Here is a 21,048-nt window from a genome sequence, read left to right on the forward strand (position 1 = left end):
TGGATCTGACGCTTGGGTTTTTCCGGCAGCTACATAGAGAGTTGGGCATCTGATCTGCCGCACCATCTTGTAATAGGGATAAAGGTTCCTTGTTCTACCGATCGGTGCCGGTCCTCCACCGATCTGCAAGTTATCATCTTTCTTGTGGAAAGGCAATAACTTGTTTTAAGTGGACAGCCGCTACAAAGAGTTGGTGGACCGCCAAACACAGAAGGTTGGCTGATGTATATGGGGCATTTACCTTACATTTACCTTTATTTAATGTTTTGAGAACATGGATTTCTGATATATTCAGAGTTGCTTGTCTACAAGGGAGCATTCAGAATCAATGGACAAAAATCAGACATTCATCCGACTTATTTAGGTTAGGATATTTGCATCATTGGTGCCTTCTCCAGATGTGATAAAATGAACTTTGAGCATTTTTGGGGAACGATAAACTTCTTTGGGGCTGTAAATCAAACTTCAGCATGTATCTGAGGAAGTAAAACAAGTCTTGAATAGAAAGAGGAAACGTAAACGACCTCACATCCGCGCACAGCAGCATCACGGTATATGGACCGCGAGTTAATTCTACGCGTTCATTGAAAAGGTTACAATCGCTTTACTGCAAGGCTGATTCAGACTAGTGGGAAGTATAATGTGCAGGACATCTTGTTCTGGTAGGAAATAACAGGATAACTTGCATTTTAATCATTTCTCTACGTTTTCTATGCTTAGGAGTCCAGTGGGTGGTCTTCTTAATGATTGACAGCTATCTCTGTAGTTTTAAGCTGCTAATCATTAAATGGTATCACCCATTTGTATCTTGACGCTACTAATAATGCAGTACTATAAGGGTATCTGGATACAGCGCTTTTTAGACATGGCGTACCCTCATCATTTTTAAAGAAGACACTTCAGGAAACTGCTGCCACGTAGCGTTTTAATCCGGACACTGAAAACCCGGACTCCTTCCCAGAAATCGCGCGTTTTTTCCTCGTGCGATTTTACCGCGATTTCATCGCGATTATGTTCGCTATTTTGCCACGATTTTCCCGTGCGATATTCAAGCACTTTCCAAGCAATTTGAAGCATCGCTTGGAAAGTGATTGACAGGTTGGTCACACTCGTCAATGTTTGACAAGTGTGAGCAGCTTTTTACTATTGAGGCTGCCTATGCGACATCAATAGTAAAAGATAGAATGTTAAAAATAATTTAAAAAATACAAAATCGGGGTATATTTACCTTCCGACGTCCCGCGCAGTCTCAGCGGCGCTCCCGTTCCCAGCGATGCCTTACGAGACCTGTGATTATGTTGGTCTTGCGTTGCTATAGCGATCTTACGAGACCACGTCATCACAGGACCTTGCCGCAAGGCATTACTGGGAACGCTGAGGCCCGGGATGGCAGTGCGTGACGCCGGAAGGTAAATATACCCCGATTTTTTATTTTTTATTCTTTTTTTACAGGGGTATGGTACCCAGGGCCTGGAGGACAGTCTCCTCTCCTCCACACCGTGGGTACCAACCGCACATGAGACGCTTAACTTAGCGCATGGTGGGCATAGCCACATGCGGGAAGTAAGCGGTTCTCATGCATTCCTATGGGTGCGGAATCGCAGCAATTCTTTGCGATTCCGCACAAAAGAACGACTATGCTGCGATTTTTTCCGCGATGCGATTCCGCCGCGGAAAAAAGCGCAGCATTAGCACAGCATGTGCGGAATGCCATAGGAATGCATGGGGGGCGTTCTGTACACGATTTTTAAACGTTTTTGCAGCGTTTTCGTGCCGAAAATCGCGGCAAAAACGCTTAAATATCGCATCGTGGGCACACAGCCTAAATCGTCTTCTCTGACGTGTTTTTGGTCACTTTTACAGCTACTTTGCCTTTGGAATTTATTTTCTTAATACCACATATAACTTTCCAAGCGGAAGCTGCAATTTGTAGACCGGCCGTGGCTCTCCTGAACCTCAACAGCCGGATAGGCATATATGATCTAAGGTGAGGAGACCTGCGGCCGGTCCGTGCACAGACTGTGAATGTTAGATTGACCGGTAGCGTTTCTGTATTGTCCTATGGTATAAGTGGACAGGTAACCAATTCTGTACACTATTATGTGTCTAAAGCAAATGGAAAGTAAATTATATGATTATAGGAATACTTATACTGCTAGCGAACCCACTCGGGTCATGTACATTTTCAGTACAGGTTCTCTTTAAGAAATAAAACAAGAAGTTGTAGAACAAGTTTTGTAAAAATGGCATTGCTCAATATTTCACCTTAGTGAATTTTATATTAGAGAGGTCAGAAGGAGGCTGGTCAAGGCCAAAAGATGGAATATATTCAATTTTAATAAGAATCAAGGAAAATACTAAAATCATGATAGTAAATCCTCCGCCACTTTGCCCTTTTTCTGTTTGTGCAGGCACATCATCATGGCTAAAAAAATTATTGTCTTAAGTTTTGCTGCCATAAAACCTAACTGATTTTGTCTGGAACAGCTGTAGTCAGCCAGCTAGGAAACGTAGTATTATATGGAAGCCATCTGCCATTTTTCCTGGCTCAAAAAGAGGAGTTCAAAACAAAAATCCGAACGGCGGACAAATGACTATTTGCCCTCTTAAAGTGCCCAGTGTTAGAATATGCTCACGTGTCAGAACTGCTGAAAAATTTCGGCAGCAATTCCCCAAGAATTTGCAGGAAAAAACACTCATCTCATAAAGCTACCTTTTTAATGGCTCCCCATCAGGGTTGGACTGGCCCAATGGGACACCAGTGAAATGCCCGGTGGGCCCCAGCGAGGAGGAAGAAAAAAAAAATTTAGGGACGCGGGCCCTTTAAAACTGAAGGAAGCCCAGGCGTACGCATGCACGGGACGCATGCAGTCACGTGCATGAGGTACTGACGCACCGCCACGACAAGGGCCGGCGGTACTACCCGGTGAACCCAGGTAAGAGCTGGGGGCCCTGGGCGAAAGGGGGGTGGGACACGCAGCATGGGGTCCGTGAGTCAGGGGAGCCCGGTGCCAGCGCTGGCATCAGAGCCCCCCTCTAATACTCACTCTCCTTGTTCCAGCAGCTGCAGTGTCTTCAGCACCCTCTGACTCTGCGATGTCTCAGGGCAGAGGGTGCGATGACATCATCACTGCGCGCTCAACCTCTTTGTCCTGAGCATTGCAGAGCCGGGAGAGATGCTGAGTGTATGGGTCTTGCGGTTGGAACGGGAGAGGTGAGGATTTGATTTTTTCTTTCTTTATGTATGCAGCATTACAATGGGCCCATGATGTACTGCATGGAGGAATATTTCATGGGCCCCATGATGTGCTGCATGGAGGAGCATGGGGCCCATAATACTGTATGGAGGAGCAGGGGGCTCATAATACTATATGGAGGAGCAGGGGGCCCATAATACTGTATGGAGGGGCAGGGGCCCACAATTCTGTATGGAGGAGCATTGCATGGGGCCTGTGATGTGCTGTATGGAGGAGCAGTATATGCGGCTCGTGATATACTGTATGAATGAGCATTAAATGGGGCCCATAATACTGTATAGAGGACTATGATGTGTCTATAATACTGTATGGCAGACTATGTGGTGCCCATAATACTGTATAGTGGACTATGTGGTGCCTATAATACTGTATGGTGGACTTTGTGGTGCCCATAATACTGTATGGTGGACTATGTGGTTGCCCATAATACTGTATGGCGGAATATGTGGTGCCCATATATTGTACTATACCTGTATTTTTTATCTGTGCATCAGGAATCCTGGCATGTATTAAAGGGGTCCACTAATACTCTTTCGCCTGTGGCCCACGAAAACCTGGAGCTGACCCTGGCGACAACGCACATCAAGATGAATGCCGACTGCAACTATGACAGGACACTCTGCTCTGTGACAGGCCATGCGTCGACGTCACATAGCAGTTACGTTAAATGACTCCTGCAGCCTTTGATAGGCCGGAGACCTTTCAATGTTACTGCTATGCGACATCAGTGCGCGGCCTGTCACAGAGCAGAGTGCCCTGTCACAGCTGCAGTCAGCAACCATTTTAATGACTACGCCGAATATTAAGCCACAAGACAACGTTGGGGAATGCAACAAGGTAAGGAGAATACCCCCCTCTGTGATTGGGAAAGGTAGTGGCCATAGGGGCCCAGGGAGGGTACATTAAATAAAGGGGCCCAGGATGGGGACATTATTACTGGAAGGGACCCAGGATAGGGACCTTATTAAAGTGGACATTGGGGTCCAGGATGGGGACATTAAAGGGCCCCAGGATCTAAATAAAGGGGTGACATAATTACTGTATGGACGGTAGGAGCATACATTATTGGTTTATGGTGGCAAGTGGGGACATAAATACTGTAGGGGCCAATCAGGGGACATTATTACTGCTGTAACTTAATTTACTTTTGAGGTTACTGTCTTCCATGGGGAGGACAAAAGGAGGTTCTGCTACTGTGCAGGGCAGCACTATGTCTTTTTTTTCTTCATCTGACATAGTGTAGAAGTCGGGGAAAATAGTGGGGAATGTGCTCTGGAAGCGATCAGCTATAGATAACTGTGTTATTTTCTGCAGAGATGAGTCCTTCCTGGAACAAGTGATGATGGTCTGCATTGGATGAAGATGAAAGACTTCAACTACAGACGTCACCGGTCAGTCAGTGTGTTACTTGTACACTTACACTATATACTGTATACTGTGTACAGAGCTCCTCTGTATAATATCACTGGTGATCACTGTATTACCTGTACACTATACACAGAGCTCCTGTGTATGATGTCACTGTGTTAGGGCTGGAGAAACGCACCAAATTATAAAATAATAGTAGACGCGTTCGCCGCCCGGGGTCCACCGTGCAGAGTTGGTATGCTGCTGCTAAGTAATGGCGAATGCTCAATATGGCGGTATAACACACATGGGTTAAACGTCACCCGGTGTGCACTGGGCGAACTCTGTTACCTCACAGAGCCGCACTAACACTAATACACAAATGCCGAGCCTGTTCGCACTCACAGCGCTCGGAGAGAAGACCGCTCAGTATATGGTCACAGGACTCTGGCCCCAGGACATAGGACCAGCGTCCCTCTAGACCAACCGAGCGTGTGGCGTCGCAGCTGCGAACGTCAATAACAGAAACCGACTGCCGCGAAGCGACAGTGCCTGTCGTGGTACGATGGTGCCCTATGGCAGGCAAAACATTCGGATGCTAGTGCTGGGAAGTGACGAACACTAGTGGCCTATGGCTAGCCACTGGCTGACGCTGACTGCAACTAATTCCCTAACCACATACGTAATATCAAAGGGAGGGGAATTTTAATGAGTCATTCACCAGGTACATGCATCCGTCATCATCCACACATATAGCAAATAGAGTCTATACTAGCGCATGGCCAAGCGGCCATGCGGACCTTTTATAGCCGTGCACTTCCGGGACCTTCCTGATGCTCCAGATGGACCAATCAGAACAGGAGAAGGACCTGAGCATGTGACTCCCGATCCCCAATGGGAGATCGTCTCATGAGCATGCTCAGTGGGCAGAAGGAAGGACTTAGCCTCTGGAGTCTTTTGCTGCTGGCCAGGCTGCATTGCCATAACTGAACCAGAGGTGGCAGTAGCAACTGAACCCACAATGCTGGTGTGGGCTGAACGCCGGGATCGTGAAGTCTGCTGAGCAGGCTCCACTGCGGCCGGGGAGGAATGGGAGACCGAAGGTGGCAAGGCTCGGGATTCCCGCTGTGCAGCGCCCGGAACCCGACGCCTAACACAACTGTTGATCACTGTATTACCTGTATACTGACACTATATACAGAGCTCCTGTGTATGTCACTGGTTATCCCTGTATTAACTGTACAATGACACTATATATAGAGCTCCAGTGTATATTGTCACTGGTGATCCCTGTATACTGACACTATATACAGAGCTCCAGTGTATAATGTCACTGGTGATCACTGTATTACCTGTACACTATATACAGAGTTCCTGTGTATAATGTCACTGGTGATCACTGTATTAGGCTACTTTCAGACTTGCGTTATGAGGTGCAGGGCCATCGCTAAGCTGCGCCTTCTCCGGACAACTCCTCCAGCCAGCACATGGCCAGCATACCCAATACTAAATATAGGGTACGCCGGTCGCATGCAGCGTCATGCGTCCATAGGAGGAGCTGACCGGAGGAGGCGTGGCCGGGGGGGCAGAGCTTAGCAGTGGCCCTGCGCCTCATAATGCAAGTCTGAAAGTAGCCTACCCTGTACACTATATACAGAGGTCCTGTATATAATGTCACTGGTAATCACTGTATTACCTGTACACACTGACACTATATACAGAGCTCCTGTGTATAATGTCACTGGTGATCACTGTATTATCTGTACACTGACGCTATATGCAGAGCTCCTGTGTTTAATGTCACTGGTGATATCTGTATTGCCTGTACACTGGCACTATATACAGAGCTCCTGTGTATAATGTCCCTGGTGATCATTGTATTATCTGTACACTGACACTATATACAGAGCTCCTGTGTATAATGTCAGTGGTGATAATAACAGTGTTAGTATTGTGGGCTGTATTCATGATCAGTATTGTATTCGGTCACTATGTGGTGGTAATTTGCGGTCTGGTCAATGTGTGGCAGTATTTCTCCTTGTATGTGGTATTATTTCGTCCCTATATGCTAGTAATATGTCATATTATTCGGTCACCATATGGTCTGATCATGGTGTGGCAGTATTTGACCCTTGTATGTAGTATTATTCGGTCACTATGTGGTCTGATCATGGTGTGACGGTATTTCTTTTCTGTATGTGGTATTATTCAGTCACCATGTGGTGGAATATGTAGTCTAGTTATGGTGTGGTGGTATTTCTTCTTATATGTGGTATTTGGCCGCTATATGCTGGTAATATGTGGTATTATTCGGTCACTATGTGGTCTGGTCATGGTGTGGTGGAATTTATTCCCTGTATGTGGTATTATTGGTCTTGGTATAGTGGATTGTGTTGTGTATGGCAGTCATTTGTTCTCTCTGAGATTAATTAGGAGAAGATTCTTTATTTACATTAGAGATTAAATACTTGGATCACAGCAGCAGAGATGCACTTATAGGGGTTTTCCTGTGAAAAATAGTAATCACCTCTCCACAGGATAAGCGATAATGTTTTGATTGGTGGGTGTCTGACTACTTGCACCCATTCAGAAAAAATGTGCAACTTTTTATCCCCATTAGACTGGAGTGGCATGTGCAGCTTGATCACTGATCCAATCCATTCATTCCCTCAGTGGCTGCACTTGTTTTTTTTCTGGAAGCCCCAAAGAGATTGAATAGAGCTGAGGTCAGATGTCCTATCTATCGCTGCATTTTAAAATGGGGATAAGTGTCCAATCAACGATAAAACTTCCTCATTCTACCAATCAGTGCAGTTTCTAATGGTCGGACCTAAGCGATCACCTATCCTGTGGATCCCATGAATCAGTGATAACTTGTTTCAATCAAAGAACCCCATTAATGTAAACTACCGTAATTATACATCCCAGTTATGGGGACGCACAGTATATGTGCAGGAGCCACGTGAGTTTTACAGTCGATGGTCCACTATAATGGGGATAGTGACTGACAGATATTTGCATATAGCTGTAGGGTGGGGCCCTAGAGTCCATTCCCCTGGTGGGCCCCAGACACCAGAGTCTTACCCTGCTCCCCATAGATCTATGTAACCCTCCCATGATGATGTAATTAACAAAAGTACAAAAGTGGAACCTTGAACTATTAATCACTTATGATCTGTCCTAACCAAATCCCAACAGAATCTTAAAAGTGGTGCACTCTACTTCTATTTATCTGTGTGGAGAATGCCTAAGTGGCTGTAAGTTTCCCCCAACATACAGCTCTGGCAAAAATTAAGAGACCCACCACATCAAAACCCTGTCATGGCCAGCCCAATCTTCAGACCTGAATCCCATTGAAAACCTCTGCAATGTAATCAAGAGGAAGATGGATAGTCACAAGCCATCAAACAAAGAATAACTGCTTACATTTTTGTACCAGGAGTGGCATAAAGTCACCCAAAAGCAGTGTGAAAGACTGGTGGAAAGCATGCCAAGACTAATTAAATCTGTGATTAAAAATCATGGTTTTTCCACAAAATATTGATTTCTGAACTCTTCCTGAGTTAAAACATTAGTATTGTTGTTTCTAAATGATTATGAACTCGTTTTCTTTGCATTATTTGAGATCTGAAAGCACTGGTTCTTTTATTTAATTTTGACCATTTCTCATTTTTGGAAAAAAAAATACAAAATTTATTGCTTGGAAATTTGGAGACATGTTGTCAGTAGTTTATTCTATTATTTCTAAACACTGTTTTTCGGTGATTCCTTTGTATCCCCGTTCATACTGCATCCACACACACAAATGATACACCATTTGAAAGGTAAACTTGCCCCCTTCAGCAAGAAAATAGCCAAACAAACCACACATCAACGATTTGATCACAAAATACAGTTTAAACATTAATTTTCATAAACCTGCAGTAAGGAAAAATGACCTTCAGGTGGCACCACAGTACCCCAAAGCACACTACCAACACATTTGTATACATGCACTGCTTTTTCGCTGATCACTTTGCTCCACACACACGATCCACCATTTCAAAGGTAATCTTGCTCCCTTCAGCAAGAAAACAGCCAAACAAACCACACATTCACAATTTTATCACTAAATATAGTTTTAACACTCATTTTCATAAACCTGCAGAAAGACACAATGACCTGCAGGTGGCACCTCAACCAGATAACATTTTTTGGCCTCTACTTATCAAAACAATTTATTGTATTACCAATCTACATATATAAATACCTGTCTGTGTTCATCAGCTCATGAAATACATTTACATTTGACCAGCTTGCTTTTTCTGCCTGCACCCCCAACAACCAATGTGCAAAAATTTCGCACAGGCCAAGCTAGTGGAATTAAAGAACAATTTACATTTTACTCAAAAATTTACCTATAAAGAGAAAAATCAGACAAACTGAAAATTTTGCAATGGTCTCTTAATTTTTGCCAGAGCTGTATTTGCTATTGACTGTGGGTGCCGAATGCCGAACAGCTTTTTCATGAAAGCAAATAATTCAGATGAGAAAATTAGCTGAAAACACTTGTATTTTTGTTATATCCTTACCTGGACCTTCTTCTGTGCCAACACATCTCTCGCCATTCTGGTGATGAAAGAGGCAGCATTAGCAGCACCACTGGGCAGTGCAGGCATGGTCTATCTAAGAATATAGTGACTTGTGACTGTGATTTGTGGTACAGTTTATCCAGGCAGGGTCTGTGCATGTGCTGCTCAGCGATGATAATCAGCTTCCTGATGTGTCTGGTGTGACAGTACCATACCCTATTCAAGCTCCTCCTTTTGACAAGTACTCTGTGGACACAACCAAAGGAGCCCTTTTGTAAGTCCAGATGCTCATATAGTGGTTAAAGAGTAAGGCTGAGTTCACACGTGGTGTTTTTTTCGCGTTTCCGCTGCGGTTTTAACCGCGTGATTTTGCAGCGAAAAATAAGCATCCTATGCATTCCTATGGGATTCCGCAATGTTGTGCTAATGCTGCGGGTTTTACCGTGGCAGAATCACTTCGCGGTAAAAAACGCAGCATGCTCATTAATTTTGCGGAATTGCGGCGATCCTGCACCCATAGGAGTGCATTGTTCTGCTTACTTTCCGCATGTGGCTGTGCACACCATGCGAAAAGTAAGCAGAACAATTGCGGATGGTACCCACGGACCGGAGGAGAGGAGACTGTCCCATGGGCTTTGGGTACCATATCCCTGTAAAAAATAGAATTTAAAATAAAAAATATTGCTATTCTCACCTTCCGACGTCCCGCGCAGCCTTCCCGCCTCTCTCCACGCTCCCAGTAATCCTTTGCGAAAATGCCCGCGATGGCGTCTGTTCTAGCGGGATCGCGAAGTCTTTGCGAATAACCGCGAGACGTCGCGATCCCGCGAGAACTTTCGTCATCGCGGGCATTTTCACAAAGGATTACTGGGAGCGTGGAGAGAGGCGGGAAGGCTGCGCGGGACGTCGGAAGGTAAGAATAACACCATTTTTTTTTTTTTTTTTTTAAATTATTTTTTACATTTTATCTTTTACTACTGATGCTGCATAGGCGGCCTCAGTAGTAAAAAGTTGGTCACACTTGTCAAACACTATGTTTGACGAGTGTGACCAACCTGTCAATCATTTCTCCAAGCGATGCTACAGATCGCTTGGCAAACGCTAGCATTTTGCAAGCTAATTACGCTTGCAAAATGCTAGTTTTTCCGTGGGAAAATCGCAGGAATTTAAAATGCGATTTTTCCGTGGAATGGAATTCCGGAACTCTCGCTGTAATTGCTGCGAGAGTTCCGCTACGTGTGGACCCAGCCTAAAGGCCAGAGTTCCTTTGGGACAAGTGGCTAGCGCCAAGTCTTTCTGAGGTTGCCAATGAAGTTTTGCAATGAATTGTTATGGTTTTGCAGTAGCTTTTGGTCATGTGTAAGTACAGGTAAAACACTGTTGCTTTGACCCTACACAGTTTTTGGATGTGTGGAACCTTGAGTGGAAAGTCCAAACATGACTTATAATATGTCTATATATAGATTATGAAAACTTTGAAACTGAAATGTCAGGAGACTGTGCTCTAGCACCTGAGCATCCAATGTGCGACATTACATATATACACTGCTCAAAAAATTAAAGGCAACACTTAAACAACACAATGTAACTCCTAGTCAATCACACTTATGTGAAATCAACCTGTCCGGTTATGAAGTAACACCTATTGTGAATTAATTTCTCCTGCTGTTGTGCAAATGGAACACAAAACAGGTAGAAATGATAAGCAATTAGCAAGTCAACCCCTATAAAGGAGTGGTTCTGCTGGAGGTGGCCACAGACCATTTCTTTGTTCTCAACCTTTTTGGCTGTTGTTTTGGCTACTTTTGCATTTGGCTATTGCTCTCATTCCTAGAGGTACAGTAGCATGAGGCGGTGTCTCCAACCCACAGAAGTTGCTCAGGCAGTGCTGCTCATCCAGGATGGCACATCAATGCGAGCTGTGGCAATAAGGGTAGCTGTGTCTGTCAATACAGTGTCCAGAACATGGAGCAGATACCAGGAGAGAGGACAGTACATTTGGGAGCATGGAGGGGGCTATAGGAAGGCAACAACCCAGCAGCAGGACCGCTACTTCCTCCTTTGTGCAAGGAGTAAGAGGAGAAGCAGTGCCAGAGCTATGCAAAATGACCTCCAGTATGCCACTAACATCTTTGTGTCTGCTTAAAGTGTCAGAAACAGACTCCATGATGGTTGTATGAGGGCCCGACGTCCACAAGTGGGTGTTGTCCTTACAGCCCAACACCATGCAGGGCGATTGGCATTTGCCACAGAACACCAAGATTGGCAGATTCGTCATTAGCGCCCTGTGTTCTTCACGGATGAAAGCAAATTCACACTGAGCATATGTGACAGACATGACACGAGTCTGGGGACGCCGTGAAGAACATCCTGCCTCCTGCAACATCATCCGGGATGACCTGTTTGGCAGTGGGTCAGTAATGATGTGGGAAGGCATTTCTTTGTGCTAGCCAGAGGTACCCTGATTGCCATTAGGTACCAGGATGAGATCCTCAGATCCATTGTGAGACCATATGCAGGTACAGTGGGCCCTGGGTTCCTTCTGATGCATGTCAATGCTAGGTCCATGTGGCTGAAGTGTGTCAGCAGTTCTTGCATGATGATGACATTGATGCTATGGACTGACCTGCCCGTTCTCCAGACCTGAATCCAATCGAGTACATTTGGGACATCATGTCTCGTTCCATCCACCAATGTGACGGTACACCACAGACTGTCCAGGAATTGACAGATGCTTTAATCCAGGTCTGGGAAGAGATCCCTCAGGAGAACATCTGCCGCCTCATCAGGAGCATGCCCAGGCATTGTAGGGAGGTCATACAGGCACATGGAGGCCACAAACACTACTGAGCATCATTTTTTTGTCTTGAGGCATTTCCACTGAAGTGGGATAAGGTTGTAATTTGATTTTCCACTTTGATTTTGAGTATCGTTCCAAATTCAGACCTCCATGCGATATTAATTTTTATTTACATTGATCATTTTTATGTTTTTTTGTTCTTAACACATTCCACTATGTAATGAATAAAGATTTGCAACTGGAATATTTCATTCAGTGATATCTAAGATGTGTTATTTTACTGTTCCCTTTATTTTTTGATCAGTGTATATATATCCCTCCCTCCCTTGTAAAGCTTTAGGCACATCCATCATATGAACACAAGGATGAAACCCTCAGACACCTGTTATGGGTTTAGTTGAGCATCACCTGTGATGTCATTTCTTCTGTTGTTTACCTGCTGTCAACATTGAGTGATTTATCCTTGCACCTGCTTTTGAACCTTTGACTGAACCTGCCCTGGACCTTGTCTAGTTATTCTGCATCTTGACTAATAGTTTGTATCATCACTTCTTTCTAAGAATCTAGTACAAACTACACAGTCCTGGGGGTAGGTAAGCATTCATATAGCAATCAAAGGTATGTGCCACAGGTCTTTCCTCACTTACAGTATGTGCACACAGCAACCTTTTGACGCCAACGTACTTGCTGAGTTTTTTTTAAGATGAAGCCGCTTCCTGAAAACACTGGCGGTCGACCTTCGCTGCGACACAGGTCATGCAGCCAAAGATTGTTATGTGCTGAAACATTGCAAGATAATGGGGTCGAATTGCAACCCCAAGGGTACAGCAAGAAGCAGTTGGATTTTTTTATTATTTGCTTGGCCCAATAGAGGTATCTATCCTAGGGGTCACAATGAAGCCCCATTCCCTAGTATTGCACTGTGATCAGCTTCAATGAACATCTGCCTGCAGCATATTGAAAAAAAAATCCAGTAAAAAGATACAAAAAACACTGTCTTTCCTAAATAATCTATGTATGAAACTACGCTGAGGCCTCCTTCACACACACACTTTTACTTTTAGTATTTTTAATCTTTGTAAAAAAAAAACTCAATTTTTTTTAATAAGTTAAAAGTTGTTTTTGTACGTTTTCCTACTGTTTTTCAAGTTATATAAGAAAAACTCTAGAATAAAAAAAACCCTAATCACAGCTTGGTGCTTTTGAAAAAAAAAAATACCTCGGATCCCCCCCCCCAAAAAAAGCCACAAAAATGTAATAGGTCCTAATACAAGAATAAAAGTGACACATGTCCTGTTGTAATCCGATGTGCCAGTGCTGAGAGATCAAGCTTTGAACCCTAAAAGCAAATTATCCTGACAGAGCATTGGGGGAGTTCCAATATAATCAGAGTACATGGACACTCCCCCAATGTTCTTCCAGGCTAATTTGCATGTGGCTTCAAAGCATGATTTCTCAGCACAGGCACATCGGATTACAACAGGACATGTGTCACTTTTATTCTTGTATTAGGACCTATACAATCATATCACAAGATTCAGTAGTAAAATCTACCCGGCAGATTCCCTTTAAATGTGACATAATCAGAATAAAAGACAAGGCTAGAAAAAGAACATGCAGAGAATAGGCTAAAATATTTGCGTAAATTTTATAGCATTTGTTGCTATACGAACTATACAGTTATATCACTATATTCACTCGTAAAATTGCAGAACGAATCCCTATAATTTTAGGTTGTATGTCATCACAACGGTTTAATTTAATAAATGTCTTTATTTTTATTTTTGTATATATATTTTTTAAAAATATGTTACAATATTGTTTTTATTTTTTAACTAGCTGAAGAGCCCGGCGCTGCCTGGGCATAGTAACCGTGCCCATATACCCATCATACATATCCACGATCCCATAGGCCCGTGCCCATATACCCATCATACATATCCTCCATCCCATAGTCGAGTGCCCATATACCCATCACACATCCTCCATCCCATAGTCCCATGCCCATATACCCATCACACATCCTCCATCCCATAGTCCCGTGCCCATATACCCATTATACATATCCACGATCCCATAGGCCTGTGCCCATATACCCATCATATATATCCTCCATCTCATAGTCGAGTGCCCATATACGCATCACACATCCTCCATCCCATAGTCCCATGCCCATATACCCATCATACATATTCTCCATCCCATAGTCCCATGCCCATATACCCATCATACATATTCGCCATCCCATAGTCGAGTGCCCATATACCCATCACACATCCTCCATCCCATAGTCCTGTGCCCATATACCCATTATACATATCCACGATCCCATAGGCCTGTGCCCATATACCCATCATACATATCCTCCATCTCATAGTCGAGTGCCCATATACCCATCACACGTCCTCCATCCCATAGTCCCGTGCCCATATACCCATCATACATATCCTCCATCCCATAATCGAGTGCCCATATACCCATCACACATTCTCCATCCCATAGTCCCATGCCCATATACCCATCACACATCCTCCATCCCATAGTCCCGTGCCCATATACCCATCATACATATTCTCCATCCAATAGTCGAGTGCCCATATACCCATCACACATCCTTCATCTCATAGTCCCATGCCCATATACCCATCACACATCCTCCATCCCATAGTCCCATGCCCATATACCCATCATACATATCCGCCATCCCACAGTCCCGTGCCCATATACCCATCACACATTCTCCATCCCATAGTCCCATGCCCATATACCCATCACACATCCTCCATCCCATAGTCCCGTGCCCATATACCCATCATACATATTCTCCATCCAATAGTCGAGTGCCCATATACCCATCACACATCCTTCATCTCATAGTCCCATGCCCATATACCCATCACACATCCTCCATCCCATAGTCCCATGCCCATATACCCATCATACATATCCTCCATCTCATAGTCCCATGCCCATATACCCATCACACATCCTCCATCCCATAGTCAACCATTATGACATTATAGTGAGCAGCGGGACTTGCAACCTATGATGACATCAGCATCGCCATGGCAACCATCATGACATCATAATGAGGGGTGGGGCTTGATACACACACACTTTTTCCCCAGTATGTAGATAGGGGCAAAATTGTTTGGTGAATTGGAACGCGCGGGGTTAAAATTTCGCCTCACAACATAGCCTAGGACGCTCTCGGGGTCCAGACGTTTGACTGTGCCAAATTTTGTGGCTGTAGCTACGACGGTGCGGATGCCAATCCCGGACATACACACATACATACATACTCACACTTGAGCTTTATATATTAGATTGCTGGATTATTTTGTATTAATAATATATTAATTAATATTAATAGCATGTGTCCATTCATACACCAGAGACAGATACTGGTAGACGGTTTTTTTATGGCTTTGCAGTCTAGCATCTGATATTTAAAGAGTAACATGATTGTTATTGAGCACCTCTCTATTTTTTAACATAGTAAAGGCATCACAAGAGTGCAAATTTCTCTGGTGTCATTAGTATGCTATTACACTAGTGTTTTTCTTTGCAACAAAAAAGTGCCAAATTTACAAAAGTGCCCTTGAAAGATGCATGTAAGACACATGTTTGGTTTGCTTGTTTGATTATTAATGAAAATGTTTTTGGCTTCTTCAGTGATAATTACTCAAAATCACATGCACCATTTAAAAATAATGCGTGCAATTTTCCATGCATATTTCAAATGTAGTTTAATGCATTTTTTATACTTTTTTGCTTCCAATAAAACTGCTAAAGTATAATGGCGTGTATCCAAGAGAGTCATTATCTCAAGATCTTCAGTAGGGAATGATGTGCACCCACCACTTGTCCATGTCTTCAAAGTTGGAGCAGCTTCCAAACGCTTAGAAATTAAGGGTCTGATTCATGATTGCTTCCACGCCTTATTCATTATTTTGTTTGTGCCTTTTTTTTTTTTTAAAAAAAGGTAAACATTACTGGGTTCCATTAACCAGATGTTTTAGACTAATTAATAATTTGCGGCTTTTCAAAATGGCCCAACATGTTTGTGCTATTGTAGCATTGGAGTACAAAATCGTTCAGATTTTATTTTTGTGCAGTTGAAGATTAACGTGCAACATTGTAAAGGATCATTCGTTTTGCTCTGAGGAAGCACAACATTTTGATCAATTTGAGGGTCAAAATCCACAATGCAAAAATAAAGACAAGACAAAAAATTACTTAAAAACACACAAGTGATGAATTGGGATTAAACTGTTAATTAATTCCATTTTGTTAATTTTTTTATTACAACCATGCGATCGGCCGTCAACAGTAAGTTATGTGGGACCTTTACGACGGCAGTGGGTCCACTCAGCAATAAGACAATCATGTGGCCAGCTGTTAACAATAAGCCATGTGAGACCCTACCCCTACGATGGCAGTGGGTCTTCTTGCCGATAAGAAAATTATGCGGACGGCCGTTATTAATAAGCCATGTGAAACCCTACCCTTATGATGGAGGTGAGTCCTCTTGCTGATAATACAATCATGCAGCCGGCCGTTAACAATAAGCTATGTGAGACCCTATCCTTATGATGGCAGTTTGTCCTCTTACCGATAAGTCAATCATGTGGCCAGCCATTAATAATAAGCCATGTGAGACCCTATACTAGAAATGGTGGCGAGTCCTCTTACCGAAAAGACAATCATGCAGCCAGCCGTCAATTATATGTCAGGTGAGACCCTACTCTTATGGAGGAAGTGGGTCTTCTTAACAATAAGACAGTCATGTGGCCAGCCGTTAATAATAAGCCATGTGAGACCATATCCTCGTGATGGTGGTAGGTCCTCTTGCTGATAAGACAACCATGCAGCTGGCTGTCAATAATAAGCCATGTGAGACCCTTCCCTTACCATGGTGGTGGGTCCTATTACCAGTAAGACAATTATGCAGATGGCTGTTAATAGTAAGCCATTTGAGACCCTTCCCTTACGATGGTGGTGGGTCCTCTTGCCGTTAAGACAATCATGTAGCCGCCTGTTAATAATAAGTCATGTGAGACACTTCCCTTACTATGGCGGTTGGTCCTCTAACCGATAAAACAATCATGCAGCTGGCCATTAATAATAAGCCATGTGAGACCCTTCCCTTACGATGGCGGTGGGTCCTCTTTAGAGTTGAGCGACTTTTGTTTTTTAGGGTCGAGTTTCGTTTCGTGAAACCCGACTTTTCCAAAAGTCGGGTTGAGCAAGATCGGCCGACTATAGGGAAAAGTCGGGGTCGTCCCGAAACACGAAACCCAATGTAAGTCAATGGGGAATAAAAGTCGGCAGTGAGAGGACAGGAAACACACCAACAGTGCCCATTTGATGCCAAAAGCATCAATTCTTCTTACTTAAGCTTGTCAACCTTAATTAACTTCATAATACTAGTTACGCACTGAAAAACGCACGCTCAGTACCTCAGCAGGACAAAAAAAAAATTGGGAATGCTTTTAAAAAAGCAGTTTGCAGAGCAGTGGGTAAACAGCAATGCAGCCGTCAGGAAGCCTTAGAAGGCAGCCCAACAACCAACACCACTGATACACCACAATATAGCCTCCCCTTGCACTGCACACACAGTGACTGGTGTGTTGTACAGGCAAAATCGCTAGCAGCAGAAGCAGTTTTTGGTGTCTTCTTACCTGCCTAACGCTCTCCCTATTCTGAGATCAGCATGAGTAACATGGCGGTCGGCGTGCACGCCCTTTTATACCCCCTGTGACGCCCACCAAAGCAAGCCAATCACTTGCATGCCCTTCTGAAAGATGGTGGTGACCCCTGCCTATGTCATCACGTTGCCCACAGTGTCCGTGGATCCAGATTGGCTGAAAAAGAGCGCAAAACAAACTTTTGAAACGCGACTTTGGCACGTAAGTCGCCGAACTCGTGGCCGACCTCATCCTAGGGTTGGGTTTCGTTTCATGAAACCCGACTTTGCCAAAAGTCGGCGACTTTTGAAATTTTTCGACCCGTTTCGCTCAACTCTAGTCCTCGTACTAATAAGACAATCATGCAGCTGGCCGTTAATAGTAAGCCATTTGAGACTCTTTCCTTACGATGGTGACGGGTCCTCTTGCTGTTAAAAGACAGTCAGGTAGGCGCACGTACTTAATAAGCCTTGTGAGACCCTACTCTTATGATGGCGGTGGGTCCTCTTCCCGATAAGACAATCGTGTGGCCGGCCATTAATAATAAGCCATGTGAAACCCTACCCTCATGATGGCGGTGCGTCCTCTTGCCAATAGGACTTTGGTGCAGCTGCACATGTCGTCTCGTGATCCGAGCGCTATGTTACAGTATGTTTACTTACAACATCTAACATTTACATTTACTATCTTACTATTTTTTATTGTACTCTTAACCTCCTTGGTTGTAGATTTTGATGCAGTATATATTATGTTCAGGGAGAAAAGGATGTTGCTTTTCTCTATCTACCAGTTTAGTAGTTTTGCAGCCTGTGGAAGGTTGTACAGGGTGAATGACACACAAGCGCAGGAGGCTGGGGGGAGCCTCACAGTGTTGGGGGAGGACGAGGCATTGCGTGAGTGAGGCAGCGGATCGTAGGGCCCTGTGTGTTTTGTGGCTGCAGTGCCCTCCCTGTTTATATCGCTTGCTATATTTAGTGTCTGAGTCATGAGATATTTCACTACCCACAATTCACCTCTAGCACCTGACTACTGCTTTTTTATGCATTTCCAGCTAGTAGAATTAAAGACACCCTAAGGACATTGAATCGGTTTTGTGGCCTTTTTTTTCCTCTTATGTAAACACTAGCGGCACGTCAAGACATTTACAAAGACCCAGAAAAAGGTTTCACAGAAACAAAAACACTTCTCGGAAACTTCAAACTTTTAAGGGGATTGTCCAATCTTGTTTAAATAAAGTTAGTTCTTATATAAAGAAAAGCTTTTGAACTTTCTGACCTTTCTTCAAGACAATATTTATACTTAGAGGACAAACCCAACCCTGCCTCAGTGCTTGGTTGGTAAGATGGAAATAAAGGGAACTTGACCTGTGTTTAAATCAAATTTTTATGTTACATACAATTTTGACAACAAATTTGATTTTATTTTTTAATATTTTGATTTGTATTTAAAAAAATCTTCAAATTTTCACACTGGCCACTGGAGCTATTTTAGACTCATACTTCTTGTCCTTTCAGGAAGTGATATCATCAGAGGCAGGATTAGGTCAGGTTTCCGCAAGCATACTTTTAGTCCAAGTGCTGTCCCTGAAAATACCTAATGTTTTTCAATGGGGCAGTGCGGATGAGTTTTTTTTTTTCAGTCCGGATCTATGTGTGAAAAAAATCACAGCATGCTCTAGTTTCTTTCATGTGTCAGATATGTTGCCCTTTTAAGTGTATGGGTGCTTAAAAAATCAGATTCCATTTCATACCTGCCTATAACAAGCCTATGACAAGCCTATAACCTGCAGTAACCACCGATCGACCCAACCGCTGCACGACCAGCTCTACCCTCGCCTACTGTATTACCACCCATCCCTTGAAGATTGTGAGCCCACGCCTCTCCTCCTGTACCAGTTATGACTTGTATTGTTTAAGATTATTGTACTTGTTTTTATGTATACCCCTCCTCACATGTAAAGCGCCATGGAATAAATGGCACTATAACAATAAATAATAATAATAATAATAATAATAATAATAATACAGAACCACTGTATAGCATCCGATTTTTAAGGAAACATTAGAATTCTTTTACACAGGAAACTGTAATTAGATTGCTGCTGCATAAAAACAGATTGCATGCTGGTTGATTGTTTAAAAAAATATGGGGTAGCACTAGGAAATTTGGGACTATCGGCAATTATGCTTCTAACACAGTTAAATTGTGTTACATGAATATGTGCTGGTAAGGTTAGGTTCACACTATATTTGCAATCAAGGTATAAATGCAAAAAATCTGCCTATATATACAGTTGAAACCGGAGGTTTACATACAATATATAAAAAGACACATGCATGTTTTTCTCAATATTTGACATGAAATCAGAATACATTTTTCCTGTTTTAGGTCAGTTAGGATTACCATAATTATTAAGATTTGCCAAATGCCGGAATAATGAAAGAGGGAGAGAGTATGTTTTAAGGCATTTTTATTACTTACTGCAAAATCAAAAGTTCGCATACACTAAGATTACTATGCCTTTAAACAATTTTGGGCTGCCCATATGATGATGTCATGTTTTTGGAAGCCTCTGCTGGGTTTTTGGCAACATCTGAGTTAATGAGGGACACAACCAGTGGATGTATTTTATTGCACACCTGAAACACACAGCTTCTATGTGTAGAATCATGGCAAAGTCTAAAGAAATCAGCCATGATATCAGGTAGAGAATTGTGGACTTGCACAAGTCTGGCTCATCCTTGGGTACAATTTCAAGATACCTGAAGGTGCCTCGTTCATCTGTACACACAATTATACGCAAGTACAAACAAGATGGGAATGTCCTGCCATCATACCGCTCAGGAAGGAGACGGGTTCTGTGTCAAAGAGATGAATGTGCTTTGGTCCGACATGTGTAGATCAACCCAAGGACAAAAGATAAAGACCTTGTGAAGATTATGGCGGAAGCTGGTAAGATTGTGTCAATATCCACAGTGACACGAGTACTGTATCAACATGAGCTGAAAGGCCACTCTGCCAGGAAAAAGCAGTTACTCCAAAAGAAACATTAAAAAGCCAGGTTAATGTTTGCAAATGCACACAGGAACAAAGACCTTATGTTTTGGAGGCATGTCCTGTGGTCTGATGAAAAGGAAATGGAACGTTTTGGGCATATTGACCATCGTTACATTTGGAGGGAAAAAGAAGAAGCATGGAAGCCTAAGAACACCATCCCAACTGTGAAACACGGGGGTGGCCGCATCATGTTGTGGGGTTCTGCTGTAGGAGAGACTGGTGCACTTCTCAAAATAGATGGCATCATGAGAAAAGAAGATTATGTGACAATACTGAAGCAACATCTCAAGACATGAGCCAGGAAGTTAAAGCTTGGGCACAAATGG

General features: G+C 43.3%; 1 protein-coding gene across 1 annotated transcript in view; it reads left to right on the plus strand.

Moving 5' to 3' along the window:
* The window catches only part of BMF (Bcl2 modifying factor), a 94,510-nt gene that overhangs the window by 38,754 nt on the left and 34,708 nt on the right, over positions 1-21,048 (plus strand). The gene's annotated exons all lie outside the window — the stretch shown is intronic.

Source organism: Dendrobates tinctorius, unplaced genomic scaffold (genome assembly GCF_039654945.1).
Source record: "Dendrobates tinctorius isolate UK_male_01 unplaced genomic scaffold, ASM3965494v1 ptg000019l, whole genome shotgun sequence".
NCBI lineage: Eukaryota > Metazoa > Chordata > Amphibia > Anura > Dendrobatidae > Dendrobates > Dendrobates tinctorius.